At 28.2% G+C, this 18037-nt stretch overlaps 1 protein-coding gene across 2 annotated transcripts in view; it reads left to right on the top strand.

Moving 5' to 3' along the window:
- The window catches only part of LOC107443073 (serine-rich adhesin for platelets), an 80447-nt gene that overhangs the window by 6041 nt on the left and 56369 nt on the right, over positions 1–18037 (top strand). Inside the window, exon 1 of one of the 2 annotated variants that reach the window (XM_043046395.2) lies at positions 14124–14556. The exons of the other annotated variant lie outside the window; for it this stretch is intronic. The gene's annotated coding sequence lies outside the window, so the exon portion shown is untranslated. Of the gene's footprint in view, positions 1–14123; positions 14557–18037 lie in introns of those variants that run through there. 2 annotated transcript variants of the gene reach the window in all.

Here is an 18037-nt window from a genome sequence, read left to right as displayed (position 1 = left end):
AACCGAAGAAACAGCATATATATATATATATTATTTTATTTGATTATATAGTAAAAAAAAAAATCTTGAATTGTAAGGTACACACTCTTTTACAGCATTTTAAAATATTTAATTTTACATGGCGAAATGAAAAATTTGATCGAAGTTGGTTGAATAGTTTCTGAGAAATAGAATTTTAAAAAAACCATGTATTTAAAATTCAATTTCTTAGGAACTATTCAACCGATTTCACTCAAATTTTGTATTTTACCATGTAAAATTAGATACTTTAAAATTATGTAAGAAAATTTAAGCGAAATTGGTTGAATATTTCCTGAGAAATAGAATTTTAAAAAAGTCGTATATTTAAAATTCAATTTCTCAGGAACTGATAATCGATTTCGCTCAAATTTTGTATTTAGCCATGTAAAGTTTGATACTTTAAAACGATGTGAAAAATTTTATACCTTACAATTCAAAACGTTTCCGATTATTATTTAATAAAATAGTAAAAATTAATAAATATTTATTAAAAATATTATTATTATTATTATTTTCCCCACAGAATTATCTTAGGTTATGCGAATTTCATGATTAGGTGCAAAATTTTTTTCCATTCACTTAAAATATTCTCGAAATAGGGCGAAACACGAAAAAATTCAGGGGCCAAAACTGTGGATCGCTTTCCTGACCAAATTATTAGGACCATATATCCCAGGTAGCTGCTATCCCCTATAATTTGGCGATCAGAAATCCGAAAAAAAATATGTTTACTAACAGAAAGCATGTTTTAGTATCTGATTTCGTAACTTAAAATATCGCCTGGACTGTATAATTAGCATATTTGATGTTCTCCTTTCAAACCATTAAGATTGAGTGTTCGATACAATTTTTAGCTATCCAGAGTTCATCTTCAAATGAAGGATCTTTCTCTTTTTTACATTATCAACGAAGCATCTTCATCACATTGCTTTAAGATTATATGTAGACCTTTGACTGCCATTTCCCTCATCTATTTATTCTTTCTCTACTCTATGTCTTACGGCATACTTACAGTTAAACAACTTCCAGATATTTCCTGTTTAGAAACATTCCTGCCATACAGTTTAAAAAAACAACAAAAAACACATCTGTGTAATATTGTAATTGGTCTTTTCAACCTACACTCATTGAGAGGCAATTATGCATTGTATGTTTTTGATCTATGTATAGTATTATATTTTATTCATAAATAGTTTTTAAATTTTTTCCTAAACTGAAATCCGGACACTTATTCTAAACTAACTCAGGCATTGTGAGGACTTTTTTCTCGTTGTTTGTTTTTAGGTAATTTTTCGTTAATCATTGAAAAAAAATTTAGTATAAGGAGGATTTCAAATCAGTGTATTAAATAAACTGATTTTGTTAAAAAGTAATGTAATAGGAAAAAAAAAAGCAGATGTATGCTATTCTTTAGCAGTAAATATCATTTTTATTGTCTGTTGGCACTCACTATTTTAAAATTCCGAAGAAAAACATAAATGATGTATTTAAAGCCTAAACTGAGACAAAAAAGTGTTTTAAACTTGTTAAGATTTGTTCTAAGCACATACGTGTCTATAAAATATTTTTTGTAATTTAGTTATATGTATGGAGATAAGCACAATTTTTATGAATTTTTTCCGGATTTTAAAATATATGTATTTTTATGCTGATTTTAACATGCTTGGTTTGATTCTGAGTAATCATTTTCATTCACGAAGTGAATAATTGACCAACTAAACGTAATTTCAATTCAGTGGCAAAAATGTTAACGCTTAAAATGCTGTTACCATTGCTAATGGACTAAGTTCAAAGTAGTCATATTTTCAAGTTCTTTTTATTCGGCACAATTTCCTTAAGTGGTGTTTTTCTTTATTAAGTTCACTTAAACTACACAACGAATGGAATTTTTGCTGCAGGCCTGGGTATCTTCTTAGCTTTTCAGTGATAGGAATTTATTTTTATATTGTTATGGTTACAAATCGAAAGAAGCATTTTTACAATTTATGTAACAGATTTCTTTTAATATTTAAAAAAAAAGTTTTTTTATTTTTAAAAGATCATATTTTAAATATTTGGTACATATATCTTCGCTGGCTTAAAAATCCTTTTTAAACATTTATCAGCATGAATTATTTTATATTTTCTCCTGCATTTGTGTTATTTATGCAAAATTATTAGAGTGTTATAATTTTGCATAAATAACACATTAATTTACACCAGAACAATTTTAAAACTGTTTACTTCTATTTATGAAAGCTTTTCTATGGTAACCTTTACGGAATGATTTTCCTTATAGCAAATGGGATTCGGTTGAAATAAGGTTTGATGTCACAAGATCCAGAATCAACTGTACTGCATCATAAACAATCTGTTGGTAAACTAATGAAATGATATAAAAACTACGTTTGATTAAGGGAAAAGAGAGCTCTTTAGAAACTCGGGGGCGTGAGAACTGTGTTAACTTAAAATGGATAAGCTGATCAACTGATGGGCGAATCAGAAAGTTGGCGTATTTGGGAATCAATGATTTGGTGAATCAGTTTGTAAATAATAAAAATAGCGATAAACTTATAATTTGTTGAAAAGCAGTCAGTGATCACCATCTCCCCCCTTTTTTATTGCTACCTTTAGAAATCGCAACAATCGTTTTTTGTGAAATGGGCTTCCATCGGATAAAAATTAATGCTTCTAAGTAAATGAAATTATTTCTAAATAAACGAAATTATTTCTAAATGAACGAAACTATTTCTAAATAAACGAAATTATTTCTAAATAAACGAAATTATTTCTAAAGAAACGAAATTATTTTTAAATAAACGAAATTATTTCTAAATGAACGAAATTATTTCTAAATAAACGAAATTATTTCTAAATAAACGAAACTATTTCTAAATAAATCAAGAAGCTTCAGTAATTTTAATTCAAAATATAACCGAAGAAACAGCATGATTGATGATTGGTAACGAAGAATTTTTTTTCAATAATTACTTATTACTTTTGACCTCAATTCTGATTCATTATTTTAAAAAAATCCCTGTAATTAATGTTTCTTACACACAAAAAATAGTTTATGCACCTATTTATGTTATCATAAAAATAACTTTTACTTCTATTTTTAACTTGAGGTAAATTTAAAATATTTCTTCTCTCTTTGTGAGTTATACTGAAAATATAGAGTTGCTGTAAAACGATGCGTGGTATACTGTTATCGGCCTTTGATTTTATGTAGCAAGCGATGTTCTGTTCCTTATTTAGTGCGCGATGTTATGAATTAAAAGTAAATAAACAAACAAAAATAACATTTTCAAATGCGGGAACTAAATTAAATGAACAAAAATGAGTAGCACGACGCAATGAGTTTTCTACTAACTGTAAAAGTAGTTTTCTTGCATTGAATCTCCTGTAGAAAAAAGCCAAGTTACAGGGGGAAAATTATTATTTATCATCAATATATTTAAAAAAAAACATCAATACATTTAAAAAGTTACTCATTTTTAATTTAAATAATTCCATTAAAAAATTGTTATCAATTAAATGTTGTTCTATATTCATACTATAATAACACTCTATTTGAGTAACCTAATAATTGTTTCGTAACAGATTTAGTACAAATTCAGCAAGCATTAAAGCTGAAATGAGCCCATTTGTAATGCGTTACGAAATCCCAGAAGTTGTAGCGCGAATCTTACTTTAACAGGTAAGTGCTAAAAGAGAAGAAAAAAAAAAGTCGTTAACAGAGGGAAGTGCATGATAGTGTGTTATTTTTCTACGAACATTTGAATGAAGGTTAATTGCTACTACATACTTGCAATAGGTGTGTTAAATCTGTTCTTAAAATGTTTCTTCCGTCAATTTTAGAAACACCCTTTGATTTCGTGTCTTTTTTTTTTTTAAATAAATAGAAAAATAAATAATAGTTTTAGAATAAATGAATTTTAATAGACTGCGTAAGTGAAAGTGAAGTAACATGATTATATTCACGGCAAATGTAATCTTTTAACATTAATTGTAAAATATAACGTAACATTCTGTGTATACAAAATTGTTCGTATTACTTTTGTTTATAATCTTAAAAGTGGAGGTAAGAAACAATTGCAAATCCTGTTGTTGCTAAGAATATTAGCTATTATGAAGAATTTAATTAGCAAGAGCCTGAAAATGTTTTAAATTTATATCACGGGGAACTTTAAAATTGTGTGTATTATTAGTATTATTAGCGGCTTATATGCTTATTCTGAAAATTGCGGAATACGTCTTTATAAATAAAATCCAAAGTTTTGTGAAAATAAAAAGCGCTTGTGATATAATTTGTAACATTTAAAAAGATTCAACGTAGTATGATTTGCTATAAATTGCAAAAATTGAAATCTTTTCTTTAATTTTTTTTCTAGGGGGAGAAATCATTCTAAATTGGTCTTTTTTGAAGAAGTTTAGTAACTTTTGAAATACTTAAGTTATTTGTCCATTCTAAAAAGCCAGATAATTTTTTACGGCAGAATGGTTTAAAATTATAGGTTTGCCTAAGCGCAAGGTTCTTATAACGTGTCTTTCTCTTATTTTCCTTGTCAAAAGAGATTCGAAAGACATTGCTAATGGCATATGTTGCTTTCGAACATTTTTGTTTTGTTACAACCCTTCTTCGTCATTTCTCCCTCTCCTTTAACCAAGCCCACAAATCTATTTTTTAATTCAGTGAAGCATTTAAAAAATGAATATATACTAATATTGGATAAATTTTTTTACGAATTTAAATGCTTTAAATTTTCTTACTAATATCGAAGCAGACGATAAGAGAATAATAATTTTTATTATAATTATTCTATACCTCGTAAACATCGGTGCGGTATTTGAGTGATAATAAGTTGAAATTTTTCTTCCTTGCAGTTAGAAACTTTAAAGGGACAATGGACCTTCAAAATCGAAATTTTTTTATTTTTATCCTATCAACCTGAAATTTTCACAGAATATTTTTAGTAATATTAATAGTGCATGTACGAATATTAATAACTTTTTGAATTATGGCTGATTATATGTTTTTATTTTACAAAATTATTACTTCATGTAAAAAGTGCCTCTCGCATGTGTTTTGCTCTATTTCGCACTATTTTCGGCCCATTTCAGTTTTAGTACTTTTAAAACTAAGAACTACTGAATAATATTGCTAAACTTTTTTTCTTTTTTTTTAATTGGATGGTTATGCTACGAATTTTAACTGTAGCTTAGGTTCTTAAGCTACTTATAAACTTATACCTTCTCTATTTGGAAAATTTATTAAAAATATAGCTTCTAGTGAATCAACATTAATGTAAGTTGTGAATATTGATTTATGCTTGATTACCTATTATTCAGTAAAAGCTTATATTCTAATTCTAATTAAGTCTATTCAAGATAAATTGTTTTTAATTTATCTTGATTTTATCCTTAAAAAGTATCAAATTAAGCAATGAAAAGTAATATTTGGCAAAACTATTAGAAATTGGTTAAACAGTTTGCAGTAGTATTTGTAACGTAAAAAGTTAGTTAAGGGCCGTTAGAGCCTAGTAGTTAGAGAATTAGACTTCGGTCCGGAGGGACTAGGTTTCCATTCTCGACTCCGCTAATGCCCACCGAGTACATGTGATAAAAGTACTCGCGAAACGTATGGAATCAAAAGTCTTGTAGTCCGTCGCCATGATACAGGATGTTTAAATTGAGGAAGAGGCTTAATGAATGAGTGACACTACCATCTATCTATTCGTGGGATTCCGAGCTAGAACGTACTTTCACCCTTGCGGTGCTCTCTTGTCAAACAGGGTAGAAACAACAACAACAGGGTTAGCTTTGCCACAAATAAATAGTTAGAAATTTTTTCAAAAAATTATAATTATTAATGAAGCTCTGTCTTAGCTACAGCTAGCTGCATCCCGATTCTATCTTGTATGCCAGGCAAAAATTATTCATTTTTTAAGCAGATAAATTAATATTAACATGAGAAAATGCAACCGATCCTCATTTTTTGTAATGTTAAAGAACTGTTTTATGATAATTTAAGCCTTTTTTTTTTTAGCTAATCGATGTAAAAATTTCTTGTTCGTCAAAGAACAATAGGAAAAAAGAAAAAAAAATTAAACTGGGTAAGCAAATATCGTTCCTTTATGAAAGACGTTTTTAATTTATCTTTTACAATAAATTTAAGTGAAATACGAACCCCTTTTAATTTTCACCATACTCATAAGAGGAAACTTTGATATAATGCTTCTTTAAGATGATGATAAAGAGTCTTTTTTATTATTTTTTTGTCATATTCTACAAGAAAGGGCGTAGTTATAAAGGAAACAATAATATTCATTCTCTCAAGGGACGTATCATTTTTATGGGGAAAAAGATGATTTTCTATTAAATAGGTTGTGTCATACCCTGTCTGAAAGATGTTTGAAAGAAAGATTAATGGAAAGAGATAAGAGAGCGAACAATAAACAAATGTGTTTATTTGTTTTTCAGATTCAACCAGATAGTTTAGAGTGCGGATGCATTTATTTATGTGTCTTTCATTAAATTAGTAATAATAAAGAATGGATTTGATTGAAATTTCAGATAAGCGTGAGTTTCAGTAGCATATGAATCATAATTTTGTCGCATAATTGACATTATTATCTTATTATACTTGTCATATTTTTGTAAAAAAATTTTTTTTAGATGTTTATTGCTTATGTGTTGAACGATTGGTTTTTTAATGCAGAATAAATTATGTTTATTGATTTTTTTTTAAAATTTAAATATCTTGCATACTCAAATAAAAAGTAAAAAGTTTAAAATGTCTTAGACATAGGGTTAAAAGATTTAATGTATTAGTCATATTTATGATATGTTCCTGAAATATATTACTAATTTTGCTATTAGAATTGCCAGAATCGAGTTTTGCGGAGTTTTCCGAAAAAATAAACTCCGCAAAACTTCTGCACTAAGAAATGTTTCTTAGTGCTCCTTGAATACTTACAACATGTATAAAATTAAAAATACTTTTTTGCGAGAAAAATAGGCAAAATATTTGAATATCAATATTTTTTGCACTAGATGTGTGAGAAAAAATTATAGTTTATCATCGTTCTGGTGAAATATTAACTGTATAAAGTCAGCATTTCCTGAGTTAGTTTCTTGTCTGTTGCTGTTGACGTATGCCTGTTTTAGGCAGAGGGGTTTAGGCGATTGTTCTTGTTTTTCAGTGGCGCCATCTATGTCCATGAATTCGACTTCTGCCACACCATACGTCACCATACGTCACACCCGTTTATAGGACGGACACATTCAAACATCCATTGATTCATCCACAGATCGTATTTTTGACCTGAATCAGAGAACGAGCGATCTCCAATCCAGTACCCCCAGAGGTATTGATTTGTTATGGAAACATGGAGGACTTTTGCGATTCGATAGATTTAACGTGCATCAGTCACTTTACTACACGGGGAGTCTTCGGCCGGCAGGGTTCGAACCCACGAACTCTCGGACATGGGCCCAGCGCCCTACCGACCAGGCTATCCCGGACCTCTTGTCTGTTATTCGAGGAGAGAAAGAAATCATTTCTGAAGGCAACGACAGATTACATCCGTCAACCAAATGCAATACCGATGTGTAGATTAAAACAACCTTTTCATTCTAATTAAATTTGTGTTAAACGAAACGAAATAAATATTTGTAGAGCATGCTGTCAATACCGTAGGGTAAAATTCGTTGCGGGCTTCTTCATTAAAACAAATAAAATCAAGTTTTTATATTCTGTAAGTTTTTCTAAAAAGTAGTCTTTTGAAACAATAGTTCCTTTTGATTTTCAAGTAGACGGTTTTTATGAATAAAAAATACCAGAATATATTTTTGCTAGCAATTAGAGCATAGGAAAAATATATCGATATAAAAAAGACACTCGCTACCCAACTGCGTGAAAGAGTTCATAGCGATATTTAAGGATATTTATAGTTTCTCCTTAACTGATTTGAACATGGATTCACTTGCGCTACACTTTCTGCTTTTTCATTGCGGAGTCTTTTTTTTTTCTTTTTTTTTTGTTGACTTTTAAAATTTAATAATAAGAAAATATTCCTGGTATCAGATGATTCCACTAAGTATCCCGATGTTACGTACCGTCAGACTATACTCATTGTCAAAAAATAATCAATTAAAAACTCTAAATTTTGGTGTAATTAATTGATTTTCTATAATCTTCACGATTCGAGACACCCACTAACAATATACAATTAATTCGCGCTAATTATTAATTCAGCTCTTAAATGGGTCACAAAACGTACTTTATATGAATTATTTTCGGCGAATTAAGGATTTTAACGATGAAATTCCGAAATGCACGTGCGGGGGGGTGTCGCATTTTGCAATAGTTCAGTCAGAAAAACAGTCGTAGGGAGAAAGTGAGTAACCCCTTCCTTACACGTTACTTTCCTTTTTTATTAACAAATATTTTGAACTAAAAATTGCGATCGTACCGTTTCCCTTTTGAATTATTTTTGAATATTTCAAATTTTGTATCCTAATGTGATAAAAAGTGATTATTGATTATATATACACAAAGGAGAAGGATAAAATAAAATAGAAAATCTTTTAATGGGAAAACGTAAAGATTATCATCAGGGCACATCCTTTACGATAAATGCGATATTTCTGAATAAAGAATTATCCTAAAATAAAAGTTTATATATACCCTTAATTAGCTAAATTATTAATTATTTTACTTTTCTTATTTTAAGAAAATATATGCTAAAAACGTGCCTTCATTTTAATTATTTTGATATAGTTTTCACACCACAGCTCTTGACAAAAGAAAAGCGACTAGTGATATGTGTAAACTGAGGCAAATTCTTCACTGAGGTAATTTAATATTTAAAAGAAAGGGAGAAACATTCAGGAACACTTCAAAATATTATTAAATTATGAAATTAATTTCTTATAACATTTTCTAAATCTGAATATTTTTTTTAGCATTGACACGAGCCGTTACTTAGTATATTTTATGGTAAAATTTAATAGTTTTTTATTTTACTTTTTATTTTCCTTATCTATCTTTCTCTCTTTCTTTTTCTTCTTTTTTTCAAGCAAAAAATCCCGTTTCTCTTTCTAAGACTTCAGCATTATAGATTTCCTTTTTACTGACATAAAAATTCGTACTTTCAGATAACACTGAGAAGTACTAAAAAATGAGTTTAAATTTACATCTCCCTCAGACCTTCATATTGAAAGTTTAAAAATGAGAACTTTGTTCTTCCTTATTGTTCTTGTTTTCGCAATAGTGAATCCAAATTAGTATTTAGTTAAAAATCTAGAATTTAGTTTCTCAGTTTCTCGTCAAGCTTTAGACGTATGCTTTCTCATTCTTGTCTCGACCGTGACAGCATATAAAAACCTATAAATCACAATTAGATGTTGGCGACATCCTGCACTCTGATAAGTCACCATCGTCATCTTTGCTCATCATCCCCCGACACTCCCGACAGTTGTCAAAACACAATTCAGAGAATGGGGCACCCAGAGGTATTATACTGTCTGCTTGTTTTGGAGCCATGTGCATTAATCTATTTGTTACGGCATGTGATTTCGTTTGTGTTTATTTTTATATTTAATTTTTGAGGGGTTGGTTTTATCTATACCATTATTAACGCCTCATTTTCTTCAGTTTCCTTTATAGTTTCTTCCTTTTTTTGTACGAAAAATAATCCAGTTTTTAAATTAAATAGTTGGTGACAGCTTTCAATATTTAAACTAATACTTATTAAACGAAATAGTTATGGAATAATAATGTTATTTTATTGTGTTTTTGCTCTTTCAGTTTCTGTAAGAATAAAATCTTTCTCATGTTTTGAGATTTAAAACTCGGAAAATGAATGATAATTGGATAACTACAAGTGACGTCACTAATAGGTAAAGCGTGGCATTTGTCGATTCAGAAGCCAATCAGGTTCGACACACACGCGTGACGTCACTTGCAGGTACAATTCAATCTGATTCAAATCACATGGTTGAGCTAATCGCTTCACTTCTTCTCGAGTTTCAAGTACCCAATTCATAGAAAGTACTTTTTTGTGTCTGATTTAATAACTTAAAATATCGTTTGCATTAATTGATATAGGGTTAGGTTCTCAAACCAATAAGAATGATTCCTAATACGCTTATATCTGATCATTAGATCAAAAGTTATTAAAGTGTTTGCATGTCCTTCTTTTTTGCTCACTGTAAAAAAATTTTTTTTTACATTAATACTGTATGAAATAGTTTTTAAAAAAAAGCGCGTCTTGTTTAAAAATTGCAATTTTGTAAATAGATTAAACAGATCTATTTTTGTTGTTACAGAAAGGATTTAATTTTTAGTTTAGTTATTTTTTATTAAATATTTACTATATGTTACCCGGAAACAATGAATATTGGCTTTAAATAGACATTTTATAGAATGTCTGACGTTTTTAGGCAAAAAATGGAATATGAAAATTATTTTTTACTTTACGTAGGCATTGTATATAATATCTGGCCATTCTATACGTAGATAAGGTTATAATGAATTAGAAAAATCGGCGCTTATTTCACAAAGATTTAAATGTTATTTCTTAAATTAATGAAAGTCTGCCCTAAGGGGCATATCATATATATTTTGGCCATGTACGAAACGTCGGCGTTTCATAGAATACCTAGTCACCAGTTTTAGGCATTCCAGATATTCTATATAAATGCCAAATATTCTATGAATGCCGGATTACAAACTTGTAACAACTTTATTATTTCGATTTTCCATGAAGAAGATATAACTCATTTTTCGCTTATAAGCTTGGTTCATACCTTTGACAAATAAACAACTGTTTAAAATAATCTATAATTTTTCTTTTCTCTTTCGTGAGTCATAATTCGTAGAAAAATGAAATGCTCTTTTACAGTTAATTCCTGCGAAAAATATCATCTTTAGTGTTTAGTTTTGCTTTTTAAAACTTGTTTATTATTATAGCAGATTGTTTACTAATTTTTTTACCCATCATTTTGTTATTGAAAGCATTTCAAGCTTTCTGCCACTGTATCCTGTAAAAGTGTACTTTCTAATACTCAGCATTTCACTAAATTGTAAATTTTTTCTTCATACATCATTTTTTAATTTGATCTTGAAATTTTTTTTATCTGAGTTAGCTGTGTTTAAAGACGGAAGATTTTTGTTAGGGACCGTACAAGTATTTCGTAAACATATTTTGTTAATTTTAGACCTATTTCAATTTGCGAAGCAAGTTGCGATTTCCCTTGCATATGCTTACTCGAGATTTTTTTTAAAAAATTTAAATATTTTTACAATTTACGATGAAAAAAATTTTTTTTAAGTAAGCATTTCTTACACTCTCTTTCTCTCTTCATTGCAAAATAAAGCGAATCGTAAACTCCTAATGGAAGAGACACTTTCAGTTTTGGACATTTTTTAAAAATTTTTTCAAGAAATACTTAAAGGATAAATTTGTAACATAAGAAGTGTATTTAGTTCATGCGATTTTTCTTACTTAGCAATAAGATTTAAAGCTTTCAGAGGTTTGGGAGACCTACAATAAATTACGAACGAAAATATATTTTGTATATATGTATTTTTGAACACCCTATGACAGAAAATCAAGTAACAAGCTTGTAATTTACTTAAGTTGTTATTTTTAATAACTGCATAAAATTTCGTAAACCTACGGTAAATATTAGTGGAGATATGGATATTTTATTAAAAATTAACTATCTTGCCTCACGTTTTTTTGCTATAACTTTATTTATATTCAATGGAATTAAACAAAATTTTTGGAGCAATTTAAAGTTAATTACAAAATTATTGGTTTAAAATTTTGAAACAAATCGTTAAAAAATGCGCAAGATATAAGTATTTAAGGTAGTTCTTTTAAACTGCGCATGCGCAGAAAAATGTAAAGAAGTTATTTTATAATTTTGTAGTGAATTGTCCTTAGCAACTAATGCGAAAGGTTTGATTTGAAAATCTTAAGAATTGAAAAAGTTTCAAGCAATTTTCTAAGTAGTATTTGCACTTTTTAAAAGAAAGCTCAAAACGATCAAGGGTTCTTCACAAATTTTATTTTGTATCATGAAACAAAATTTAATAACAAATGATAATACCTTACAATAATCGTCCGGAAAACAGAATATGATGATATAGGAAAAAGAAACCATACTTTTATGGGGGATGATCCCCTACAATTCCGGTCTCAATTTTAATAATTCTTGTTTAATAGTGCAAATAAAATTTTTTGAAAACCCCTTATCGTTTTGAGCTTTTATTTAAAACGTACAAAAACTACTTAGAAAATTGCTTGAAACTTTTTAAGCATTTAAGATATCAGAATCAAACTTTTTCATTAGTTGCCAAATACGATTCATTACAAAATGTGAATTTTTTAAAAAAAATTTTTTCTACTCATGAGCAGCATAAAAGAACTACTTTAAGTACTCCTATCTTGTGCAGTTTTCAATGGAGTTTCTTAAAATTTTAAAGCAACAATTTTGTAATTAAATTAAATCACTCCAAATTTTTTTTTCCTGTTTCATTGTACTTATATAAAAAAAAAGCGTAAGACAAAAAAAGTATTTTTTTTTTATATCGCAATTTTCACATCTCCATAAATATTCACGCTAGGTTTTCAAAAATTTTATTTAGCTATTAAATACAATAATTTAAGTAAACAATACAAGTTACAAGCTTCCTAAATACTTGTTTTCTTTCCTAATTTACTGTAGGTCTCTCAAACCTTTGAAAACTTTAAATCTTATTGCAAAGTATGAAAAAGTGCATGAACTAAACGCCTGTAAAGTTAAAAAATAAAATAAAAAATACTTTAAGTATTTCTTGAGAAATTTAAAAAAAAAATGTCAAAAACTGAAAGTGTTCTCTTCCATTATTGTAGGGTACCATATATCTATGTATCTCTATCTATGTATCTCTATCTATATATCTATATCTATATATCTATATCTATATCTATATCTATATATCTATATATCTATATCTATATATCTATATCTATATATCTATATCTNAATTGCTTGAAACTTCTTAAGCATTTAAGATATCAAAATCAAACTTTTTCATTAGTTGCCAAATACGATTCATTACAAAATTCGAATTTTTTTAAAAAAAAATTTCTGCGCATGAGCAGCATAAAAGAACTACTTTAAGTACTCCTATCTTGTGCAGTTTTCAATGGAGTTTCTTAAAATTTTAAAGCAAGAATTTTGTAATTAAATTAAATCGCTCCAAATTTTTTTTTCTATTTCATTGAATATTTTAAAAGTTATATTGAAAAAGAAACGCAAGACAAAAAAATTATTATTTTTTTAATATAAAAATTTCCACATTTCCATAAATATTTACACTAGGCTTACGAAATTTTATTTAGATATTAAAAACAATAATTTAAGTTAACCGTACAAGTTACAAACTTCCTAAATACTTGTTTTCTTTTGTAATTTACTTTAGGTCTCTCAAATCTTTGAAAACTTTAAATCTTATTGCAAAGTATGAAAAATTGCATGAACTAAACACCTGTAAAGTTAAAAAGTAAAATAAAAAATATTTTATGTATTTCTTGAGAAATTTTAAAAAAAATGTCAAAAACTGAAAGTGTTCTCTTCCATTATTGTAGGGTACCATATATCTATGTATCTCTATCTATATATCTATATCTATATCTATATATCCATATCTATATATCTATATCTATAAAAACAACGCTTGTTTAAATATTTTTATTTATTATTTAAAAATAATTGTAAATATATATATATAATTGTAAATATTTTTATTTGTGTGGTGCGTTCAAAACAATACTTTATAAATGATCGAAATATAGCTCACCTTGCCATAATTTTGGCTTTGTCATTTAGTTAATGATTATTGGTCATGGTCATGTAAGTTTTATTAACTTGACTTGACTCATCGAAAAAGTATGCCTTGGGGGACATGCGCAATTTGACCACTTTCGTGCGGGCATCCCTACAAAACAACGTTCCCCATCTGCTTTTTCACTCCCCGGCCATGCCTTCTGGATTTTGATCTTTTCAAATGACGTCATCTGCCACATTTTCTGACTCACTCATCCTTCGGAGAGTGGTTGTTTTTATTTCGCTTCGAGACGGCCTTGCGTCCGGGAGTGTGCCGACCTCAACTCTGGATGATAGTAATTCTGTTATATTTGTGATGAGTATTTCTGATTGCTTTCTTCACTTCCGTTTGGTTTTCACACATCATTCGCATGATTTAGATTGTGGTCAGAAATCGTCTGCTTGAAACAATAGAAAATGTTAAGTAGTAGGCTTTATTTTCAGCATTTGTTTTAATCGAATTATTGTTTTAATATTTGATAATTCAGATGTTTATGATGTGTAGAATTATGAAGATTATTTGTTCGACTCAATTGTATTATTTATATTAATAATGAGCGGAAGTTTCAAGAATTTTGTTTAGTCTGTTACTTTTATCAGTGAGAAATCGTTTGATTCATTTGGCCAGCTGCAAAATTGAATTTTGTTCCTAGAAGTGGTAGGAAGGAATTAGTGAGTAAAATTTTTACTATTAATGATTTATTTTATACATAGTTTATTGTACTAATTGTATTGTACCAATTAGTGTAATATATATGTATTAGATTTCATTTTAGCATGTTTTGATCTTTTATTAGCATGTTTTAGGTAGTTGTGAGAAAAAAAACTTTAAAATATTTGTTAGAAAGGAATTTTTTTTTATATTTTTTTATATTTTCTATTCTAGAAATTTATTTTTAAACGTGTAATAATTCCTAAATAATTTTTTGTCATTAAATATTGTGTATCCATTTGCAGTTCTTTAAAGGTCGTATTTAGCCCCCAAGTTAATTTTAAAAAAATATTTAAAGATATTCAAAAATATCGATCTAAAATTTTTAACTCAAATATTTGTGAGTATTTTATTGAATCGATTGAGATTTCTCAGAAATTGAGATGAAAGTAAACGAAGAATTTGAAGGAAAATTCTTAACTATTAATGGTACGTGAATTTGAATGTCATTTGTTCTGTTGATTGACAAAACTTGTTTTTTAATGTTTTCCTAATATGGTGCTGGTGCATAGTGGGGGAAATTAAATTATCGCAATAATAATTAAATTGATCGATTGAATTGATTGGTTCAATCCTATTAAGGCTTAGAACAATTTAATAACATTTTGGGAGGCAAAAATAATGAGATAACTTGTTAATATACAAGACTTTCCGTTCATACTATATTGTTGTATTTTTGAATGGTTATGATTCGGGAAAAGATTAAATGCTTGCCAATTCGGCGAAAAACTCGTCTCCAAGCTTTTTTACTTGTTCTATAAGTATATAATGCATGCATATAAATAAAAAAAATGATAAAGAAAATTTATGAAAGTTACATAATATTTTTTTTCTTCAAATCTCTGTTTTTCAGAGAAAAAATAAGTTAATTGACGTATTTAGGTTTTCAAAAGAAAAAGCTTTATGCAAGAAATTTCTATTTCCTATTATTGCCTTTGTATGTTGTGATTTTCGGATATTTTTGAAATATCAATCCGATGAAAGTATGAAATTTTGAAAAAAATCACAAAAACAAATGTCTATATTTTTCCACAAATAATATTTATAAAGCAAATTGTATAGTTTTTGCTACAGATACATATCATTTAGTAATATTTGATAGAATGTTACTTGTATATGTATGTTATGGAATGTTACTTACCAATACTTTTGTTTAAAACTTAATTCATGTCTTGAAAAATTACACATACATAGCAGTTAGTAAACTAGCACTGAATAACATTATATCTAAAGTTTATTTATTCATTAAACTCTTTCAATTTTTCACTGGTTTTCTGATTTTGGAGGAACACTTTCCTATCTACGAAGAACCAGTGTTAGGAGGAACACAAGCTTGGAACCATTTTTATAAACTGATCATTATCCATGTTTATCGACCAGTTTGCCAAGGGAGTATTATATTTGGCTTGACTATTACTCAATTTCGAAAAAAAAAAAATCTTAATAGCTTAAAAAAAAAAGAAAAAAACCCCCAATTAGAATGGGCTTTTGTTCACGAGGATCGATATATGCAAGGCTTCTTAAAATTCATTACTTTTGAGGCTCGAAAGCCAATTTCAAAGCTAAGACGACGCCACATAAAATGATATATGCACTACATTAAAAACGAAGACGAAGATTCAATGATAGGTATTGAAATTATACATTAGTTTAATATTAATTTACAAGGCCTCTGATTGCGGATAATTATTAAAATTATAATTTTTTTAATTGTATTTAAAATTTAATTGCCGCCAAAAAAACTTTTTAGATAAATTTTGTTGGAACAATTAAAATTGTAAGGAAACGAAGAAATTCCAGCTATTGGATAACTGCCGAAATCATCAGGAATATAAAGCTTTCGGTTTTCCACGGATTTTATCGATTTTATATATNATAGTTATAATAAGTTTATAAGTTAATTTATAATCTCCTTTGAGTTATATAAGTTAAAATGCGTGTACATGCACTAAAAGCTACAAATTTCTCTGATTCGAAAATAGACTTTCTCGCAACCCCGTAGTAATCTATTCGTGTATCTTAAAAGGGTATCAGGTCTTCTGCAATTTATGAGTAGACTGATTTTATCATCATGCAAGGCAACTTAGGAAGCACTTTTCAAAAACTGCTTCAACGGTTAAGAAACTTTTGGAGAGTTGTTCTTCATATTGGCATGTAATAAGCATTTGTGAGCCTACCGGCACATTGTATTTTTAGTTAGTTACAAAATATTTGATAAATATTATCAAGTAATTTTGGAAAACATAGTGCAGACCGTTCCACTCAAGATTTTCCCTAATCCTTACCCTTGTATTTGAACTTGGGACAGATTTGAATGATAAAATCGTGTTTTGGGTTTTTTTCGTAAAAAAAAGAATTAAAAAAAATGAGAGGGCGACTATGTGTGACTCAACTGCCTTTCAAGTTTCAGTGAGCACTTGTCATCACTACAGCGAACAGCAATGGAACTACGACAGATGTAGATTGGAATAGTCACTCTTCACTCTAAGGGTCTTTTTTTATTATAGCTGTCTATTATTAGAACAGTGGTTCCCAATTTTTTTCGGCTATGGAACCCTAAATGATCGACCATCGTTTAGTGGAACCCCGATTTTTATAAATTAAGTTCAATTGTAGTTGTAGAACAAAGAAAGACAGCTAATTATTTCGAAGATGTGGAAAATTTAAATTTTTACATCTTTATCAACGGCAGTCTTAAGATTAAAATTTATGTCAGATAGTTAAAATCAGCGAAACAGTATTTAGTCTTTTTTAGAATTTGTGTTTGATGTACGCAAAAGCTGAGAAGAAATAAAATAAGCTAAATTAGGGCTTGCACTAAAATAAAAACGAAAAAATAAATAAATAAATAAAATAAAAAGTTGAGAATGGTTATTAGAGAAACACATTTCTTTATTCTTTCATTTAATTTTCTTTCATTTAGTTAAAAAAAGTTCGTTCGAAAAAACTTTTACAAATTTTATGCATGCATATTCTTTTCATTATTTTTCTTTAAATATATTGCTTTCTTCCCTTTTTTTTATGTAACTTAAATGATTTAATTAAAATAAGTGAAATATTAAATAAATTTTTGAGTATTGAAGGAACATAAATATCATCTCAGGTCTCAAAAGTCATAATTGGTTAAATAGTCTTAACTTTCGGAACTCTAGGGTTCCGCAGAACTTCTTTTGGAAACCGTTGGAACAAGATAACACTTAAAAGGAAGAAAAAAAAAAGATTAAATTAGAAGAGGTTTATGTATGTTTCTTTTAGATTATTTATTTACTTGAGCTTCCTAAATGTTATTCTTCATTAGAGTCTGTGTTGTGTTTATTTGTTGAGAACATATTTTGTGATATGTTCTACCTTCTTTTATTTTATTTCCAAACATAGATTAAAAAAGCCTGTTATTGTTTTAATTTTTCTTCCGATAACTATGCAGTACTCTATCAACAATAA

The sequence above is a fragment of the Parasteatoda tepidariorum genome, chromosome 10 (assembly GCF_043381705.1).
Source record: "Parasteatoda tepidariorum isolate YZ-2023 chromosome 10, CAS_Ptep_4.0, whole genome shotgun sequence".
Taxonomy (NCBI): Eukaryota; Metazoa; Arthropoda; class Arachnida; order Araneae; family Theridiidae; genus Parasteatoda; species Parasteatoda tepidariorum.
Note: the sequence above shows the minus strand (reverse complement) of the source record. Positions and strands in the feature narration are given on the sequence as shown.